Here is a 6,426-nt window from a genome sequence, read left to right on the forward strand (position 1 = left end):
TTCTCCGACCCAGCCAACAAGCGTCATAGAGAGCAAGGAGCCCAAAGGAGGACTCCAAAGAAAAACAGGACAGGGCAACAAGGCAAGAGTACGGGCAAAGGCAAAAATACATCAGAATACATAATTAGTAACTTATAAGGAACTAAAACAAAACAATAAATGATTTAATATAAGGCTCATTATGTCAGATGAAAAGGGCACAGGGGAAGGGGACATGAAGACACGGGGAAGGTGGGGGGGGGGGGAATAAAATAATAAAAACTAGGGACAAGGGAAGATACTTACTGTAGACGAGAAACAACAAGAGACACGAGCAAAGTGTCACCAAATCAGTATAAAACAACATAGACATACATCTGAGGGAACACAGAGGGGCGCCGCCTTGGAACGGTCAGCATAAGCATAATAAAATGGACTAACTGGGGAGTTTAAACCGGTTAATGGGTGCACCAAAACCTCGCTCTTAATAGCCCCCACCATGTTCCTATAAACGAGACAGTGTAAATAAAATGAATCCCGCCCCAAGTGAAATTCTAACAGTTGTTATGGGTTAACAAAAGGTTAATAAGTAAAAACACCAAAATGATCATGTAGAAACATATAAAAGTAAATCCAATGACCATAACAAAAGTACTCGATGTCTTAAAGGAAGACAGAGCAACAAGAAATCTTCTACAAGGGCCGGACGAAGCAAACAGAAGACCCAAACATTAAGGCAATTCAGTCCCAAAGGGCTTTTAAGAACTTGTCCATCATATAAGTCTCCCACTTGGCCCGTCAGATGTAATCAAAAAGAGGGGAAAGCGTAGTGTCCCCAACTGTAAATGGGTTGAACACTAAGCATGCGGATTATTTGTCTTAAGAATAGTTAGGGTCATAACCCCTTTTAATAAAACGTTTTTATAATTTTTAGTAAACACAACAGAAAATTACAATGAACCCAAGATCTTACGAAGTTTGTAAACAACATCACCGTAAAAAATCAGGCTGGCTATCCCTTGTCGCAGAAGTGATTTTTTAGATCACTATTGAATTTTGAAATTAAATCCAAAGTTACGATTGTAAAATTTTGTTAAAATATTTACGTAATTTATTTAATAGCGGTAGCCCTGTTTTAATAGCTTACCGGTAATGAAATATTTCGCTCGTTAAAATTCCTTTACGTCGCTACAAGCTCTAGCAAATCTAATTAACTGAGAATATATAAACTCCGTAAGATGTTGCGTGCGGTACGTCTCCATCCAAATGAGGGATAATTTACTATACTAAAATCAAAGTCATCTTTTTTATTCATAAATTTTTTTTCGTGGTGAAATCGAATTGTTTTTGGGATAGTGTGATATGAAGATCCTAAAAATGATGTTAGTTAAATTTAAAGAATTCGTTTTACTTTAAGTTGTAGCTCCGTAGGATAAATATTAGACACCATTTGATCAAAAAACCGAATTTATCTAAATTAAAAATGTCATCAAGATATCTGGAAGTGTTTAAATTAAATGCTGATATAACATCTTGTTTGTTGTATTTTCAGAGAGACTTTAACATAAAATCTTTTTCATAGCAATACAAAACAAATCGGCGACCAGGGGTGCAGCAATTAGTACCCATAGGAATTCCTATAATTTGTTTTTGAATAGGGTATTACAAAACTGAACATAAATATTGTCTAAAAGAAAAGAGAGTGCTCTACAAACTTCGTCACATCAGGTCACATAGTTATAATTGTTTAACATACAGTTTTTGTTAAGAAGGCTTTTTGAGAGTTTACATGCAAGAAAATGTAACTTTTTCCCGTGCAAAGGTTTTTCTGAATAAGGGAAATTAGTTTATCATTAATTAAATTTATGTGGCAGTGTAGTATAAAGGGTTAGAAAAATCGTATGTACTGACAGTTGAAGCCCGATAGTTCTTAATTTTTAATTTATCCAGAATTTCACCGGAATTCTTAATGGACCAAAATAGATGTTTGCCTGTATTTTCGTATACTTTATCACAGTATCTAATTAAGAATTATTGTGGTTATCATATACATTGTTACTGTGATGCTACAGTCATATAATGGTTAAAGCTACTTCATACTCTAGATGAGCCAAGCCAGATTAATCATTTACATGACCATCTAAATTGCTATAAAATTTAAGTAATTTTTATGCCCCCACACAGTGGGGAGCATATAATGTTGCACTTGTCCGTCCGTAAGTATGTCTGTCTGAGCAAACATTTTGGGTTTAGGGGCTATACAACAGTAAAGAGAACAAAAGAGAACAATAGGTTCATTCTGTGATCAAAGGGTTTATGGGCCAGTAGCCCTTAAGGAAACAAAAAAAATAAAGAAAATAGCCCCTAAACCCAAAATGTTGGAACGTCCGGACGTCTGTCCGTAAGTCCTGAAATCTTGTGAACGAAACTCCTCTTAAACCGGATGGCAGATTTTGCTTAAGTTTCCAGGGATGAACAACCTTAATGTGTAGATGGAAGTAAAGGAAGGAATTTTTGCTGCGACCAAATTTAACAGAATTTATTAAATTATTATATAATGGCCCTTGTAATTTTTTCACTATATACCATATAGAAATTTTGTGAACGCAACTCCTCTTAAACAGGATGGCAGATTTTGCTTAAACTTCCAGGGATGAACAGCTTTAATGTGTAGATCGTAGTAAAGGAAGGAATTTTTGCTGTTACCAAATTTAACAGAATTATGGCCCTTTGTTGATTTTTTCACTATATACCATATAAATAATTGAACATATAAATTTTACATTTGTAATTTAATTTAACATGTACATAAGGTTACCTGTAGATCATTTTAGGTATATGTACAGAAATGAAACAGTGGAATGAAAAAGTTCCACATAAAAATCTTACATACAGATATGCATGCTCTTGTTTACGAGCACATGTGCACAGTGGGGGCATCCGTGTCCTTTGGACACAGTTCTAGTTTTTAAGGTATTTCCCTTGTTCAGTTGTAATCTTCTACTACATAACAATATTATTTTGAGCAAACTCGGTAACAAACCATCCATGGATTCTTCCGACCAGGATACGTGATGATCAATCCATTGATTTATGTGAGGTCATTTAATGGTATATATGTTTAAAGTTACATTCAATAAATATGTAAAAATATTTTGCCGTCAGCCTAAAAATCAAACATTCTACAGTTTCATTAACCTGTTTAAAAGTTTTGTTGTAAATCTCATCAAATAGTGTTCATAAATTAGGATTTTAAACGGGAAACCCCACGGTAACACTAAAGTTCGTATACGAATTTTAACATGCAAATGAAGACTATAATGAGCTTGTGTACATGCGCTACGTCACAGTTTTATAGTTGCTATCCGGAACACAGCAAATGTGATATTTTCTTGTGCAAACACACTTTAACCGTATAAGCTTCACGGTGCACTAAACCTGGGGTCCAGTAAAAGTAATTATCTCGTAAAAAGATTAAATTTGTATGAAAACATCCGTTACAATGCGGAAATATACAGTTAAATTAGGACTGCCACTTATAGTCATTTGTTGATTTAATATTGATATACGGATGGTCCGAAGGCGGAGTTTCTCATGCAATCAGAAATTGTACTTCCCATTTCGCCACAATGAGGTTACCCATTTTAATGCTAATAAAACTCATTTTGGTTTTGGTTGTCTGGACACCAAAATAAGACCTGGAGTCAATATAAAACCCAATTTGTTAATGAAATGTCGCTATTTAGTTTTTATGAAATTTATTAAATGTGACTTTAAAGCAGTGTTACTTAATAGAAGACTTTCTAAAGGTATTTATATCCATGTTTGGTTGGGTTTTACATCCCATTGACACAAAAATAGGTTGTATCATGTATGGTGACTGCAACTTTACTGGTTGAGGAAGACCTTCGTGTGCCCTTTGTACACTTTTTCAGGCACAAATAAGCACCAGAGTACCAGTGCTTAGAACCAACAACATACTGTCAGCTAGCTGGATAGCTTTCTCGCATGCAGAATTCGACAACACTAGAGGGACTTGTACCTTCAGCATTTAGAGGCAGTGGTTTGAAGTCAACTTGACCACCAGCTCATGAGTTCTATATGACCAAAATTTGTTTTAAGGCACAAAGAAGTGAACAAATAGGAAGTAAACTTAAAGAGCTGGAAAATATAGATGCTGGACTATAAATAGCTAACCAAATATAAAATGATGTAAAATGAATGGGCAAACATTTGAAAAGAAAAAGAACACATTCATTCAAGTACCTTAAAGTATGTTTTATTTATAAAATAACAATTGTAAACATTATACTGCAACAACAAAATTTTTCATTTCATACAGAATTTGTTTAAAATTAAATCATGGTATATCACTCTTGATAACAAAAAATACAATAGTTCTGAACAAACACAAGTAAGTTACATTTACTACAGCTCTATACTAGTATTATGCAACACATGTTATATTAAAAATCATAACACATACCATAAAATCCTTCAGAACACATTTTATTTTATAAAAAAAAACCCACAAAAATGAAACATAAATTTTAAAACCTGAACACTTTTCAATGGTATTACCAACACTTGCTTACATTTAAAATATATTTTAGAACGATTTTTGGATTGGATTTAGGAAAAACTGTTTTGTAATAATTTAGAAAAGTTTAGCCCCTAGGCGTTAATAGGAATTTTATGGTACATGTTATATTCCAGAATTGTAATAGTGTATTTAAACTGTAATGTAAAATAAAGCATGACCTGTGAAATTAGAACTGTAACATAAAACATTTGGCTGTTCCATGTAGTCTTAGAACAGTAAAAGACAATATGTTTGAACTAGACACATGAATACTTCAACAGAAATGCAAACACTGCATTCACTATATAAACTGTAACATGTACTTTATAAATATATCTGAATATTAAATTATTAATACACAATAAAGTTTCTTAGAGCATGAAAATAATTATTTGTTGTAATATCCTACTGTTAGGAAACAAGCAAACTATGTCTTCAGACTTGATTCATGAAATAGAAAAATGCCATAAACATGTATATAATTTTTTTTATCATAACTAAAGTTTAATAAAAAAAATGTTCTACTAGTTTTTTTCATTATAGATCATATAGTATGTGACAGATGATTAGTAAGTAAGTAAGCAACAACTTTATTTAACGAGGCTTACACATTCGGTTTCCACATCTTCCCTGATGTACACAACATAATTACAATATATAAACAGTTTACATATACATGTACACAACATATACCGATACACAACATATACATTTGTATACACCAATGTCATATAAAAATAGATCAATTAAATTGAAATAATGATTAATTAAGCAAACAATGATATGATTGTACACCAATATGCAATATGTACAGGTAGGCAAACTATCATAGTACCTGTTTAAAACAATATTAATACTTAGAAATTCACATGAAGCCTTATACCATGAAAATTCAAATGATAATTTAAGTGATACCATTATCTAAATACATACTGGCTCATAAGTTCTTTTAAAATATAACTAAACCAATTCTGCTACCCCTGTCTACCAATCAGAATCCTATGAGTGAAGGAACGCAGTCATGTAACCAATCACTAGCTGAATAACGCTATCTGGGAACTGACCACTAAGTCTTGTGGATTTTACGAGGAATATAAAAATAATAGTTTATCTAGTTAAGGATTGTTATCTGTTGAAAATTTTATTACTTTTTTGTACCAAAAGGGAATTTATGTATCATGTCTCATTATTAAACATATAAAGCAGTGAACTATTCCAATTTCGCTGCATTTTTGTGATCAGAACTGTGTGAAGTTGTTCAATTTTGGCCGAAGGGTCAGATAAGCAGTGAGTTAAACTTTTCTGCAAATGGGTCTCTTCAGGATAATCAGTCCTTAGAGGCACCTGGTGTCCCAGGAATCACTGTGACAGCCAGACAAAATGAATCCCGCTTAAATATGTTTAGATATATTGAGGGATTGAAAGAAAAAGAGCAAGACAATGGGGTCAGTTTCTGTGACATAGCACCCACATTAGCTTCTACATCCGGTGGAAGTATGTGCCAGAGGAAGCACGTGGATAGGAAATTCACCGATGGATCCAAGAATGTCTTTGGTTGGGTATTAATATGGCCGCCCCTATAGGTAACAGTATTGATCCAATGATGTACACATTTCAAGAACAATTACGACAAACACAAAGCATGTGCCTCCAGCAACAAAATTCTCTGGAAAAATTAACAGCGGCAATAACAAGCCTTTCGACAGTTTTGTCTGATGAAAATCTGTCGAAGTCCGGAAGTGAAAGTGACATAACTTCTAGAAGTGAACCACTGAAGAAAAAGTTTGAACAGAGTACGCCTTCACATTCAGACAGGAAACTTGCGAAACTGAAAGCAGTGGAATAACTGTTTACCAAACAAGAAG

The sequence above is a fragment of the Ruditapes philippinarum genome, unplaced genomic scaffold (genome assembly GCF_026571515.1).
Source record: "Ruditapes philippinarum isolate M1 unplaced genomic scaffold, ASM2657151v2 ctg5357_1_1_1_1, whole genome shotgun sequence".
NCBI lineage: Eukaryota > Metazoa > Mollusca > Bivalvia > Venerida > Veneridae > Ruditapes > Ruditapes philippinarum.